Source organism: Schistocerca nitens, chromosome 6 (genome assembly GCF_023898315.1).
Source record: "Schistocerca nitens isolate TAMUIC-IGC-003100 chromosome 6, iqSchNite1.1, whole genome shotgun sequence".
In the NCBI taxonomy this organism is placed as follows: Eukaryota; Metazoa; Arthropoda; class Insecta; order Orthoptera; family Acrididae; genus Schistocerca; species Schistocerca nitens.
The window spans coordinates 108,765,126-108,781,418 of NC_064619.1; the positions used below are offsets into that span (position 1 = coordinate 108,765,126).

The 16,293-nt window shown below is 42.1% G+C and overlaps 1 long non-coding RNA gene across 1 annotated transcript in view; it reads left to right on the forward strand.

Moving 5' to 3' along the window:
- LOC126263077 (uncharacterized) overlaps positions 1-16,293 on the forward strand; it is a 286,651-nt gene that overhangs the window by 269,754 nt on the left and 604 nt on the right. The gene's annotated exons all lie outside the window — the stretch shown is intronic.

Genomic DNA, 16,293 nt, shown 5'->3' on the forward strand with positions numbered 1-16,293 from the left:
TAACTGTGTTCGTAACCGTCAGGATAAGGTGCCAAAATCGGAAACTGAAACCAGTTGTGAAGGTCATCACTCGAGAGCGGCTCGACCGGTTTGGTCAATTCCTTTTTTTTTCGTATTTGTAGAAGGTGATAGTATTTTTGATATTAAAAAGGAAGAAAATAACATTTGCGTTCAGTTTGACAGTTGAGTTGTTACATATTTTCACAACAAAAAGGATAAGTTTGACAGTGGTATATACATATACATAACATTAATACATATGTAACATATGAAGGGGAAACGTTGTTGTCGAAAATTTCGAAAAGTTCTTGACCCATTACCTACCAAGTTTTGCATGACACTCTAATGACCATTTGGACGGACATAGGCTGTATATTTTTGTAATATACATAATATATACATATATATGTAAAATATAAAGGGGAATCTCGAAAAGATCTTGACGAATTTACTTCAAATTTCAACACGATACTCAATGAACATTCAGACGGAATTGGACATACAGAGGAGGATCAAGAGATGGACAGAGAGAAGGGGAGGAGCTTACGCACATAGTGATTTGCGGGTGTGGGGGGGGGGGAGGAGATGTAAGAAGCTACTGAACATTCTGACGGAAATGGACACAGAGAGGGGGAAGAGCAGATGGACAGAGAGGGAAGGGAAGAATTAAGCACAGAGAGATAGGGAGAGGAGGAGATGTAAGGGGCGAAAGGGGAAATGAGAAGTTGAGCAGAGAGAGGGAGGGCAAGCAATTTGTGTATACTACCGCGAGGCGTCACCGGGTTGGCTAATCTGAATTATAAAATCATCTTTTGTGTTTACTTTTACTCTGGAGCCTTCACCTTTCACAAATCCTTACAGGTAAAAATCTAAAAGTATGCTGTCGAGAGTCCTTCGTGGCCAGGTAATGTGGCAATTTCTGCCGGGCCATCTTCTGGAAAATATTAGGTTTAGAAGATGTGTCAGCTGAGGATTAGTATGGGCAGGTAACCCGTCATGATAGAAGAACAAATTGATCCATGCACTCAAAGGCAGCTCCTTTTTTTATATAAGAAAGTCTGTAAAATGTGAATGTTAATGCAATCGACAAACTGTGGATTCCTTACTGGAACCGACTGCAAACGGAGAAAAAGAGGTCCTATGCATTTATGTCCGGATATGCATCGTTGCCACCGTTGATGGCGCTGACGAATGAAAGTTCGTCTGACCACATACCGTCTCTGTAGCTCACAGATGATGATTAGGCAGACTGATAATGTCATTTCTGGTAAAGGTTGCTTTGTCGGTAAAAAGCACCGACGACAGAAATCCCATAATTTCGGTGGTCCGCCGCTAAAACCATCGAGAAAATCCTTCCCATACATAAGAAATCCTGTGTTGAAAATCGTTGCACTTGTTGCGGGTGATAGGGATAGTAGCGGTTGTTCTGCAGGATAAACATAGTCGTAGTTGGTCTTACGCCATGTTGGTGAACTACACTACTGGTCATTAAAATTGCTACACCATGAAGATGACGTGCTACAGAAGATAAATTTAACCGAAAGGAAGAAGATGCTGTGATATACAAATGATTAGCTTTTCAGAGCATTCACACGAGGTTGACGCCGGTGGCGACACCTACAACGTGCTGACATGAAGAAAGTTTCCAACCGATTTCTCATACATAAACAGCAGTTGACCGGCGTTGTCTGGTGAAACGTTGTTGTGATGCCTCGTGTAAGGAGGAGAAATGCGTACCATCACGTTTCCGACTTTGATATAGGTCGGATTGTAGCCTATCGCTATTGCGGTTTATCGTATTGCGACATTGGTGCTCGCGTTGGTCGAGATCCAGTGACTGTTAGCACAATAGAATCGTTGGATTCAGGAAGATATAACGGAAGGCCGTGCTGCGTCCCAACGGCCTCGTATCACTAGCAGTCGAGATGACAGGCATCTTATCCGCATGGCTATAACGCAACGTTCAGCCACGTCTCGATCCCTGAGTCGACAGATGAGGACATTTTCAAGACAACAACCATCTGCACGACCAGTTCGACGACGTCTGCAGCAGCATGGACTATCAGCTCGGAGACCGTGGCTGTGGTTACCCTTGACGCTGCATCACTGACAGGAGCGTCGTTGAGCGCCTGCGGCCAACGACGAACCTGGCTATACGTATGGCAAAACGTCATTTTTTCGGATGAATCCAGGTTCTGTTTACGGCATCATGACGGTCGCATCCGTGTTTGGGGATATCGTGGTGAACGCACATTGGAAGCGTGTATTCGTCATCGCCATACTGGCGTATCACCCGGCGTGTTTGTATTGGGTGCCATTGGTTACACGTCTCGGTCACCTCTTATTAATACTGACGGCACTTTGAACAGTGAACGTTACATTTCAGATGTGTTACGACCCGTGGTTCTACCCTTCATTCGATCCCTGCGAAACCCTACATTTCAACAGGATAATGCACGACCACATGTTGCATGACCTCTATGGGTCTTTCTGGATACAGAAAATGTTTGACTGCTGCCCTGACCAGCACATTCCCCAGATTTCCCACCTATGGGAAACGTCTGGTCAATGGTGGCCGAGCAACTGGCTCGTCACAATACGCCAGTCACTACTCTTGATGAACTGTGCTGTCGTGTTGAAGCCGCATGGGCAGCTGTACCTGTACACGCCATCCAAGCTCTGTTTGACTCAATGCCCAGGCGTATCAAGGCCGTTATTACGGCCAGAGGGGGTTGTCTGGGTACTGATTTCTCAGGATCTATGCACCCAAATTGCGTGCAAATGTAATCGCATAGCAGTTCTGGTATAATATATTTGTCCAATGAATACCCGTTTATCATCTGCATTTCTTCTTGGTGTAGCAATTTTAATGGCCAGTAGCGTACTTGTCTGGACCTTGTAGTAGTGTTCGTCTCAATATCCTGTAGAAGCCGGTCCTCCAAATCTGGTGTGCGCTCAGTCCGCCGCCTCTCTGCACATTCGTCTCTGAAAGGACCCATGACTACGCAAAGAGCCAAAAAGGGCTTGGAGTGTTGTGTGAGGTGGTTGGTCTGTGTGAGGGTACTTGTTTTGGAATAGCCATGCTGCCTCTCGACCGTTTCCATCTCCTTCGCCGTACACAAACACCATCTCAGCTTGTCCCCGATATGAATATCGTACCATAATCCTGCTTACAGTACGCTGCGTCAATCACACAGCCTGCAGAGCGCTACGAACACAGGGCACGTGGTCAGAGGAACTGTCATTCGGCATTGCCATTTACGATGCATTTACAGACAAATGTTCGTAGGACCTTTTCTCCTCCATTTCCAGTCATGAATCCGCCCATGCAGTTTGTTTGTTTATTAATGTTCACCCTGTGTAACGAGGCCCTGCAGTGACACATCAGATCCAATCAACTGAGTATTTATCAAACCACCCCCCCCCCCCCCAATTTCACAGAGACCGGTTCTGGAAATGTGTACTTCCAAAGGCATGTGCGGTGCCGTTGACTAAACGTTGTGAGTTACGAGTCTCCATCATATCGCCACGAATGAAAATGCTTTTGTAAGTAAAGAATTGGTGGGACTACCTGGTGAATAGGAATTAGTCAAGGCCAAAATTCCCATCTTCTTTCATCTCCTTTTCGATGTTGAATCCGCTGATAACGATAAGGAGACAAGATCGTGCATACTTCTGTCATAATCTTCTGTGTGGAAAACGGATGTGTGCACCGATTCACATGAACTTGTTAAAGGACTACTATCTAGGAAATGACGGTCTACTTTTTCCCGAAACTCTATTCATTTGCATTTCAAAGGATGTATGACTGGTGGCCATTGCAACCGTCTCAAGCGGTTTCCTAAAAACACGGGTTAACAGGCTTTAAGATCATACTCCGCGGTTAGGGAACATCTACTATTGGTTCTAAAAACAGCGACAACGTTTCCATTACAGAACTCGCACACAAATACCATATAGACATATTCACGTACTCAGCATTTGTAAGAATGTGTGGCAGCCTTAAAAAATACAAGAGAACTGAGCAGCAAATCGCAACCATAGTTAATGCAGTTACGTAAAGTTAAGTACAATTTCACAATTAGAATTTCAATGACGAAAGTAACGGCAAGTGGATCATCAACACGTGAGATAACAATTTACATCTGAAAACTATCTCTGTGTTTGAACCCAATAAAACCTGGCCCCATATTATATTGAATGCTTTATTCGAAATAGTCTATACTACCATCTCCTAAAATATTTTCCAAAAAATGGTTCAAATGGCTCTGAGCTCTATGGGACTTAACTTCTGAGGTCATCAGTCCCCTAGAACTTAGAGCTACTTAAACCTAACTAACCGAAGGACATCACACACACCCATGCCCGAGGCAGGATTCGAACCTGCGACCGTAGCGGCTGCGCGGTTCCAGACTGCAGCGCCTAGAACCGCTCGGCCACTCCGGCCGGACAAATATTTTCCATTCCTCACTAAGCACCTTGTAGAATAAATAAATTAAATTCACTGAAATTCAGTGAATTGTCATTGCGTATTGATAACATTGCAAGTTCAACGTATCTGAACGGTTTGCACTGATACCACTTCACATTCTCATGAATGTACTCATTTCATTTCAGTGTAGTTAATCTGTATTGTGTAAATAGTTTGCGATATTCACCAGTTTTCAACTATCACTATTCACTATTTTTAATGTTTAATTCACTGGTGGCATTTTGTTAATGGCGCTTACTTTAAAATGTCCTTTGAAAATTGGGTTCAATCTAAATGAATTTAACTAAGTGCGGAGCTAGCTCTCCTTCAAACATACATTTCATCCAACATCTCCTGCTTAATCTCACCGAAATGTATCGATGAGTTACTACAGGCGGTACTTGAGTAACAAAATGTAGTTCGAAAATGTTACGTTTAGTTTTATCTGAATCAAGGTAATACGTAACACATGTCTAAATCCAAAGGAATAATGAAATCCATGTAGATGTTTCTTATTCGTTAGAGAGTCTTCTGTTGATCATAAAAGCTGAAAATATTATGTTGTTGAAACCAGAAGAACTTAAATTCGTTCTAGGCGCTTATTGTAAACTTCCAGAAAGTATCGAGTACGCCGAAGTTTCATGTAAAAGAACACGGAAAGGTTTACCTAAGTACTTATAACTTTATAGGTTCTTAAATGAATTCTCTCACACTAAAACTGTATCACAAACTCTGATAAGGGAATGAATTCCAGCACTCTTTATTTTCTCAAAATTGTCACATCAGCATCCAGTACACAATTTCATTACGTTACATTTCCAGTAAAGTCCATATTTAGTTTAATCCTTTGAGGGCGAACGTTTGCTATTTTCTTTTTACGTACTTTCAAAGTACAAAGGAAAGTACGCTCTAGTCACAAAATCTTCGGCGCTAATACTGCTACCCATAGATAGTTTGATTAATTTTACAAATATTAAGGTTGTTGTAAAGAAAGGATTTGTAGGAACGCTCTTACAATATTCTTACAGCCACCATGCTCATCACGACTCCCATATGACAAATCGAAGTAAGTTAAATAATTTTGCGAACAGTATGTCAACATCTAGCATTTTTGTGGGCCCAGTTTCCTTTATCTGTATTCAATTACACTAAATAATTTTTTCTTTGATATGTAATGCGGGCAGGCGACTAATTAGAAAAACTAATGCGTACACAAATCCCGGGCTTTCAGAGAATTATTTGCGTATTCATGATTTTAGACGTTCGTATTGTGAGGAAAATTGGATTAGTCTAGCACAAGAAATATGTGGTGCTCTGTAAACGCATACGGCATGCACGGAACCAGCAGTAACTATGCTTGCTGTGGGGCAAACGAAATACCTCTTTGGTTCTGCGGAATGTAATTAACGTAATTTAGGGCTAACCCAAGAGGCCAAGTTTAATTTTGGTCGAGTCAGCAGTTGCAACTCGGCATCCGCTAATATTAAAGATTCACCAGCTACTCGCCAGACTCTGCAATGCTGAGATATTGCTACCGCTCCGGAGCCGTACAATATCTCTCTCCATAGGAATATATATAAGAATTACTATGTCACAATTTGTGTGTTACTAACTGCACACACGTTTGTGCCAAATTGTTCTGTTCTCCAAATATGTGCATATGAATAATAACGCCATGGGTATTATATTTTATTGACCACACGTAATGTTTTGTTCTTCGAGGTGCTATATATGTGTCTCTTTCTTCTTGAGCGACTAAGAAAATAGAATCGTATTTGGGATAGGTGAAGTGTCATGTACCCTTTGTACCATTCACGCTTACGTCATCCGTGCTTCTTCTTATTGTTAACTTCAAGGGAAAGACCATATTTATCCTTCGAATAAGTCACGGCCGTTTCCCTTAGCATGTGGGACAGTACTAGTGCTCATGTCTGACGCTTATCCACTTTACGGGATATTAAACTCATACCACTTCTCCTTTTTTTTCTGTTACAAGCAAGAGTCTATTTAGTTCCCTCTCGAAACTAGTGACCTGCATACGAATCACCCACTTTAATTTAAAATCAAACTTTTGATAATCTGGAATGTATAAATGTGGCTGTAAAATGTCAGTTTTCTTAGCGACTATCACAATGGTGGTTGAATTTTTCTTCAGCCCATTAGTTCACTATTTGTTTTCCAATTAGGACTTGAATCGAGAGCTTCAGTGATAGAAACAATAAATAAAAATAATGTGTAGGAACCTATCATTTCTAACTTGTTGCCTCCTTCGCCTTTGTTGTTAGTTATAGTCCGTTTTTCAAACGTGTGATGAATTAATTTCGTTTGGTTAATCACCCCTCAAAATGACTGATTTTTAATAAATGTTACTGCTTCCTGCAGAGCTTATAAGTACCACACTGTCACAATCGTTCAAAAAGTTACGTATTGAGATCTTTTTATCTTCCCCGAGGTCTCAGGGGTAGGATACGAGGATCTGGATGTGGGAACCCAGTGAGCCATACTCATCAAGTAACATTCAAGAATTATATTTTCTAACGTCACTTCCAGATACGACACGGTTGGTGCTTGGAGCACAAAACAAAAAGATGTCAACTGATGTTTTATGATTAAAGTATTCAGGGCTGCAGGGGACATTGACCTTTGAGATTTTACCTAAGATAAAAACTGAGCATTAAAAATACAGTTCAAGCACTGACTGACAGGGTTTATGCATTCACCGAATTATAAAGTAAATCATTTGAACAACAGCCAGAGGCTTCTAAAATGTTATCTACTCAAAAGCAAAGAAAGAAAAAAACACTAGTTACTTAAGCAAATTGAACACTGATGGCGGCCACAGATGTTTTCATGGAAGGATAGGTCCTTTAATTAAAACATTTGAATACGGCGAAAAGTATCGTGAAAATTTACAGTGGCAAAGAAATCATCACGTATTACTAAATTAATCCAATTTACTTGAGGAATGGTTGGTGTGCATCGCTATGTAGTATTCAAGAATAACAGAGCACAACCATGTCCTAAGTTATTTCACTACACGTGGTCAACTTTTACTGAACTCTGCAACACTTGACAATCCAAATCTAATCAATGCATTAAAAATGCCTAACAGCACTCAGTTACGCTAACATTACAATTAAAACATGACTTTAACACAAAATGACTTTAAACTAAAGTTATTTATTACACTAGCGAATTTTTAACAGCTAGAAAATACAAAATGTTTCACGGCAAAATTGTCTACAATACCAGCGATACAAAATATTCACGAACTGCAGCTGGTACACTACCGATCCACACTGGTCCTTTACTATCTTAACTTAGTAAACACAAATAACAGCTAAGAATCTTAAACAAAAGAAAGAAATATAAGTACACATATCATTGCATGCAAAAGAAATCATGGTCTCATCAATCGGTGTATCCTTACGAGAATTTACTGCACGTGAACTTGCAAAAAGTGACTCGTTAATAAAACCGACAGAATTGGCTGCGGAAGGATATCCCCCTAACACAAAATAGCGGCCGTCTTTGCCTCTTCACACTAAGACCTAAACGTGACACGACGTATGCCTATAGGTCAGAGGTCACAGTCCATACGTGTGAAATGACAGGCTGATACATTAACAGGGCAGACATTGACAGATAATCCCGCAGTGGAATGCAATGCTTAGCTCAGACAGAAATATTCAGTGTGTCAATTAATGAAAATGCTTCCACGAACAGTCTTTATTAAACAGATATCCGATGAGTTCCCTTTGGACTCAGATCATATAGCTCCATTTAGAGTTAGAAACCGAACTCACCACTCATACGATTCGATATTTGCTTCCCCGCACCACGACCTCCGATGCCACTTCCTCCCGTGTAACTTGTGCCCAACTCTCGCCCATTCGAGACTCAGCCTCGCCTTCTGTCCATATCCGTCAACGTCAACATGGGCGTGGCAGCGTCAACGTGGTCACGACTGCTCTGACTCCCTTACTCGACATCCACCAATAGCCACCTGCCGCTCTCATTTTGCATTCGCGCACCACCTTCAAGTAGACTCGCATGGAACTGATGGGATCTCCAACAACGTACTAAAAGTTTGTTCTCAACAGATAAGTAGGAGTCTCAGTCACATATATAATAGCTCATTGGAATAGGGCATTTTTTTCTGATGGATTGAAATATCTTGTTATTAAACCGTTGCTTAGAAATGTATTGTAGGGTACCTTCACATATTTGCAAAAACTAAGCACTAACAAACAACGAACGTAGTTTCCAGAAAATCTTTCTAAAAGTAAATGTTATATATGCTTTCAGTGATCGAATATTATAAGGTCTGGGTAACCAAACATCACCTACTGGAATTTTCTGTAATCTCTCAAAGGCTTTTGATTGTGCATGCCTAGGAATTCTTCTAGAGACATATTGTAGTATGAGTGGACAATGCACAAGTGGTTTACTTCTTAGTTAACTGGAAGAGTACAGGAGGTTGGAATAAACAGAACGCAGAGTGCGCAAAAATCAGCAAATACCTCAAACTGGGAAGGTATCAAGAATGCGCAACACAAGGTTGAATCCTGGGTGCCTTATTATTCTAAATATGTTTTAATGACTTGTCACTATGTATTCACGAAGATGTGAAGGTAGCTCTTTTAGCTGTAATCATACCTGTAGTAATCATACCTAACAAACTCAAATTAGCTGTGGTAGTGGTAAGTAATGTATTTCAGAAAATTATTAAGTGGTTCCCCGCAAATGGACTGTCATTAAATTTGAATAATAAACTGTATATATACTTCTTTACATGCAGTGGCACAACATCATTAATAAATACGGAGTTCGAACAGTAGTCTGCAGCTAAGGCAAAATAATCCAAATTTCTAAGTGTGTGCATCGATAAGGGAGTGAATTGGAACGAACACATCGAGGATCGGCTGGAACGTTTGAGATCAATTGCCGTGCTATTAGGGTTACTACAAATTTTGACGATAAACATGTAAGTAAATTAGCTTACAATGCATATTTTCATTTGCTGCTTTCGAATAGCATCATATTTTGGGGTAATTCATCTTTACGTGCAATCCGAATAGTAGCTGGAGCCTAGCCAAGATCGTCTTGCAGACATTCATTTAACAAACTACGGATATTCACAGTATATATATTTCCGAATTTTGCTATCAGTAGCCTATCCGAATTCAGAAGCGATAGCATTGTGCATTCCTGTACCACTAAGAGAAAAGTTGATTTTCACTACTTAACTTTGGCACAGAAAGGGGTGAATTATGCTGCCGCAAAAATATTTGGTCACTTATCAAATAGCATCAAAACTCTGACAGATAACCAACCAAAATTTGAAATCAAATGGAAAGAATTTCTGAATGACAGCTCCTTCTACTCAGTAGATGAATTTTCAGTTATAGATTAGTAATTTTACGCCCTTAAAAAGAGAAAAAAAATTAAGAGATGTAAAGAAATCTTATGTTAATATGACACGTTCCACATCAATACGAAGTGCCGTATTCGTTATCTATGGAAGAAGTATTAATTTAATCTAGTCAGTCTGTTGGTATGGCGCGCGCCCTTTCGCTACAACGTCAATAAGGGCAACTGATGCGGCGGCGATAATGGTTGGCGACGTACCGTTACGAACGTATCAGGTCCTATATATACTGCATGAGTAAATAAACAAGATACATTGATCTTAATACAAAGCCATTTTCAAATACTCGTAATTCCTTATTTGCTAAAAGTTATCAGGATCAGGATGATACTACGGAAGTCTGCCCCGAATGTGACACACATTGTCTTGATGGCAGAATTAGTGAGCGCATATTCATCTCTGAAGCGTCTCTAGTCAGCCATTATTGTCCCTCTTCCTAGAGACAGTTTTTCAACATCCCACCGCTGCTTTCCCAGCACATGAGTTTTTTCGTTTTTTTTGACTCGGTAGCCTCTTCTGCATTCGCTACTGTCGGTGGGGAGATGGGAGGAGTGAAGGCAGGAACTCTCCGTATTAAGGGGCTGAAATGAGCGCCAGTCGTCGGCAATATCCGACAGTAAGATGTCTTGCGGGTGACGGCATTCGCCGAGAGGGCGGCTTACTGATAGAGCTGCTTCTGATTCTATCCATTTCAAGTAGGACTTAACAATACTACGATCACTACCAGTGACATTGGATCCTACTTTCTTATTGGAATGCGCCAACGGGGATTTGTTCCTATTCTACTGTGTGCAGTGCAGAACACTGACGACTGCCATTACTTACAGTCTCTTGACATAACCTTTTATTTGGGATTTGCTGTCGAGTACGTATTGTATAATGGTCCTGCCGATTCAGGGGACATACTGCTTTTTATGTACGTAATTCCTCATCAGATAATAATTGTTTTAATTGCTAGCTTAGGTCACTAAGTATCGAAGATTTATTTTGCGATACCAATGTTCCCAAGTACGACGGATTTCGTTTTTATGTACCCACTGTATTCTGTACAAATTTTTTAGAACTTGACAATAATAAATCTCGCGACAATCAGCAGCGGAAAAATTATTTGCTTGCTGAAGTCTGAAATATTCCACTGCCCTTCCGTACACATCTATTCTGAAAGTTTCATTGTTTATCCAAAGTTTACACTCTATCATAGAGGTTTTAGAGGTTTCCAGAGAAAGATCAGCCGTAAGTGCAGCCAAGTTGATGGGCCTCTAATACCTGATCTTCTGTCACAACAGTAGTCTTTCGTTTACATAGCTAAGTATTAGCCTGTGATCAATCTGGGCTTTATGTTTACCATTTTGAAGCCCTGCTGCGATTTTTTTTCTCTGTGTTCAGTACTGAAACGTCTCCAGACAACAATCGACAATGAACCATTAAAAATCTGACAGGTGAGCCTCGAAATTCTTAGTTACAATACATAAACAGTTACAGATGCAAGTACCAATTTTTGTCCTTTCAGGTAAGCACTGTACAACCTCCATTGTAAAGTTAGTGTTTACTTGTGGCTAGATAAGGCGAAAACGCTGAGGTCTATTTCTGTGTTCATGGCTCATAAGCATGCAAAGGAATGTACCTCACTGACTGGCGAATAATTCGAGTACTGAACATGCCGTTTTAAATGTAGAGCTCACATCATAATTCTAACATGATGAAAGCCGTAACATATACAACTGTAAAAGATGCTTAAATAAATTCAAGTTATACAATGAACATTGGTAGAACTATTAATTTAATTGCTTATCTACACCAGGAAATTTTATCCTGTATCATGAAAATTTTATGTAACCTCAGGACATTACCAATTTAATCGAGGGTCTACGAATACAGGAAACAGTTTCTAATACGTTGGTGGCCATGAAAATTGCAACACCATGAACGGAGCATTCAACAATCTCCAAACTAGCGTGAAGCGTACTACATACATGGACACAAAATTGTCAGTTATTTCAGTGTAAACGCGCAGTGTTGTGTACAAAACTAATTGCATGAAGGATTAAGTCATGAAAATATTTCCACTTACTACTCGTATTATATAATCAGTACAAATGTATATCTCATGGCCGATTTGACTGACCATAGACACGAAAGTGGTTGGGAAGGTACGTTGGAGTTAGGTTTTGCATGAGGACATATGCGGCAGAAGAGGTCTTCACAATGCGCCCATCACCATACGTTGCTTTTGTAGTGGCAGGTTGACAGGCAGCTGCTTTCATTTCCCATAGACCGCGCCTCGCAACGACGCCCCGGGCGGCTCAACCCACTCCTTTTCCCACACTGGCTGGCCACTGACCTTCATCCATCAAGTAGCACTTGGCTCGCCAACTGATGTCGCGTTTCTGTATTTGTAACATGGCGACTATTCTCTTTCGTGATCGTCTCGTGGCGTAAGTGTAACGTTTTGACGCTGGCGTCAGACAAGGAAGTACAGAAAGATGTTTAAGCATTCGTAAATTGAACTGCGAGTTAAGTACTTTCAATACCGAGCAGGAGATGAATACGTCGCACGCAGATGATAGTCATCAGAATGAATACAGGGATTTTACTTAGTCTAAAGACGGATTCGAAAATAGACTGCCAAGTCCCCTGAACGCAACCTCATCAGCTTGTGATTCCTCACCACAGTCTGCTGCATATCTACCGTATTCTCATCGCTCACTTGGCTGCCGCTGCATTGCAATTTCGCTGCTCACCTCTCTCACACTCTTCTCCAGAGCGCTGAACGTTTTGTCGTATCGTCGTTGTTTCTGGTGGAGAGGGTGGAGGGACACTGTTCAACTGCATCCCAATTAATAATCGACTCTGCCTACCAACGCTTTCCAGTCTTCACGCAGAGTGAAAATATAAAATTTCGAGGCGGAGGCCTGTAAACGAGAACCACCCACTTCGTTCTCTTGCAGTTCCTTGTTAGGGTTGCTAAAACTGCTTGCTGCAAAAACCCAGCAACCCGAACGTCACCAGGCATTGATTCAAGTGTCTGTCTGCTTTCTTCATCAAAGCATCTACCCAATAGCAAACCTGTTTATTTCAAAAAGGAATGTCACTGCTTCACTCAAGTGTCCCTATGACCTGTGTGAATCCCTCTTGCTGTCCATACTTTACAAGGGACAACTTTCCTGAGCCAGGCAAACACTTCAGTTAAGCCATCCTTGTCTGGCTTCTGGGAAAATCTTGCAAACCGGTTTTGGTTTAACCATTCCTCATCCTCTGAGCCTGGCAGTGACGTATTACTCGTGACATATGATTTATGTATTAGGCTTGATATCCTCAGATCTATTTATAGTTCGTATTTCATTTGCAGTTGATTTCGCTATCGTACCTACTATTAAAGATATAGTATTTGAAGTCGTTCAATGGTCTATCATAAGATGGATGTGCGAAAAAAGTAGATACGAGCTACGTTATCTACATTCTACTCACATCAAAAAAAGTTTTCCATGACCACGGTTCCTAGAACTCCTGAAGGTAGACGTTGGATGTGGATATTGTGTCACAGACACGTTCCCTTTGACTGTTCAGAGATGTGGCTAAACCTGCCCAGACATGTAAAACAATCATCCATGAGCAGCGCCTGTTAGACGGACGAGGTCCGACAGCCAATCAGTTCCTGTCATTCCACCAGGAAGGAGGTTCATGGCTGGTGTTGTCTGTAGTACAACCATGCTGAGATGGCCAGCACCGCCGTTCCATGGCGTCCGCATTGTTACTTTGTACCAGGAAGATCAAGGGAAGTGTCCAGGTGCATCGGAGTGAGCGAAAGAGATGATGTTTAAACATGGAGGAGATACATAGAGACAGGAACTGTCGTTGACATGCCTCGCTCAGGCCGCCCAAGGGCTACTACTGAAGAGACTGACCGCTTCCTACTGGTTATGGCTCGGAGGAACCCTGACAGCCACGCCACAACGTTGAATAATGCTTTTCGTGCAGCCACAGGACGTCGTGTTACGACTCGAACAGTGAACAGTAGCCTGCATTATGCACAACTCCACTCCAGACGTCCATGGCGAGGCCCATCTTTGCAACCACGACACCACGCAGTACGTTTTGCCATTCGTGCACTCGTGCATACGAGGCCGTTGGGATCCACCACGGCGTTCCGTATTACCCTCCTGAACCCACAGATTCCATATTCTGTTAACAGTCATTGTATCTCGATCAACGCGAGCAGCAATGTTGCGATACGATAAACCGCAATCGTGGTAGGCTACAATCCCACCTTTATCAAAGTCGGAAACTTGATGGTATGCATTTCTTCCCCTTACACGAGCATCACAACAACGTTTCATCAGGCAACGACGGTCAACTGCTGTTTGTGTATGAGAAATCGGTTGGAAACTTTCGTCGTGTCAGCACGTTGTAGGTGTCGCCACCGGCGCCAACCTTGTGTTAATGCTCTGAAAAGCTAATCATTTGCATATCACAGCATGTTCTTCCTGTCGGTTAAATTTCGCGTCTGTAGCACGTCATATTCGTGGTGCAGCAATTTTAATGGCCAGTAGTGTATCTTCAACCAGACAATCGTCGTGTTTGGAGGGTTTGGAGGCAACCTGGTTGGGCTGAACGCCTTAGACTCACTGTCCCAAGAGTGCAGCAAAATGGTGGTTCCCTGCTGTCTTGGGTTGGCACTTTGTGGTACCTATGTACGCCACTGGTGGTCATGGAAGGCGCCGTAACGGCTGTAAGATACGTAAATTCCAGCCTTCGGACAATAGTGTAACCATATTGGCAGCATATTGGCGAGGCATTTGTCTTCATGGACGACAGTTAGCGCACCCACCATACACATCTTGTGACTGTCTTCCTTCAGCATAACGACATCGCTCGACTAAAGTGGCCAGCATGTTATCCACACATGAACCCTGTCGAACGTGCCTCGAGTAGTTTCAAAAGGGCTGTTATGGAGGACGTGACGTACCAACCACTCTGAGGGATCTACGCCGAATCGCTGTTGAGGAGTGGGACAATGTAGACCAACAGTACCTTGATGAAGTTGTGGATAGTATGCCACGACCTATACAGGCAAGCATAAATCCAAGAGGACTTGCTACTGGGTATTAGAGGTACCGGTGTGTACAGCAATCTGGACCACCGCCTCTGAAGGTTTCGCGGCTTGGTGATACAAAATGCAATGTGTCGTTTTCATGAACAATAGAAAGGGCGAAAAAGACCATTATGTTGATCCCTAGACCAATTTTCTATACAGGTTCCGTAAATCTCGGAACCGAGATGATGCAAAACTTTTTTTCATGTGTGTATGTAAATTTAAATGGTTCAAATGGCTCGAAGCACTATGGGATTTAACATCTGAGGTCATCAGCCCCCTAGATTTAGAACTACTTAAACCTAACTAATCTAAGGACATTACAGACATCCATGCCCAAGGCAGGATTCAAACCTGAGACCGTAGCAGCAGCGCCGTTCCAGACTGAAGCACCTAGGACAGTTCGACCACAGCGGCCGGCTGTATATAAATGGAAATACTAGGTAGAAAATTTCACATTCAGATATATGAGTTAAGAGTGGGTTGCCTGGCTGAAGATTGGATTATTTATTATGTAAGAACTCGAAATGACCACTAGCACCAATAGAGACAGCATTTTTGCCTACCGACTCTCGTGTCAATACAGAGCGTGGTTTCAGTGTCCCAACTACTTCAGGATCTCAAAGCCCCCTTCTCCTCCAACATTACTAGCACCTCAAAGAATTGGCATTTGTTCATTCGGTCGTGCAGGTTCGTGAAACCCTGATCGCTTACCTTGAGTCAGGAAAAAATTTGTTGTTAGGGAGAGAGATATCCAAATTACATTGTGAAGACTTATGTCTGCAATCATTATTGCGGCTTCCCTTGAAATGGGAACAGACTCGCGCCCACACAGTGGTGCACTGGAAAGGAACAGAGTATGCAGGAATGGAGCCTCTGGTATTTTCAAATAAGTCTCGATTCTGACTGCGGTGTCATGGTGGACATACTGATATGTGAAGTCTCCTAAGAGAACGACGTTGCCACATTGTATCTGCCGTATTATGGGCGATGAATTTGGACTGATTGTGCGGGTTGCCATTGGGTACAGAACATGGTGAACTCTGTTCCATATAGCTGGTAGTCTTACGTTTATCGCCGGCCGCGGTGGCCGTGCGATTCTGGCGCTGCAGTCCGGAACCGCGGGGCTGCTACGGTCGCAGGTTCGAATCCTGCCTCGGGCATGGGTGTGTGTGATGTCCTTAGGTTAGTTAGATTTAAGTAGTTCTAAGTTCTAGGGGACTTATGACCTAAGAAGTTGAGTCCCATAGTGCTCAGAGCCATTTGAACCATTCTTTTTACGTTTAGCACGGTTTAAGT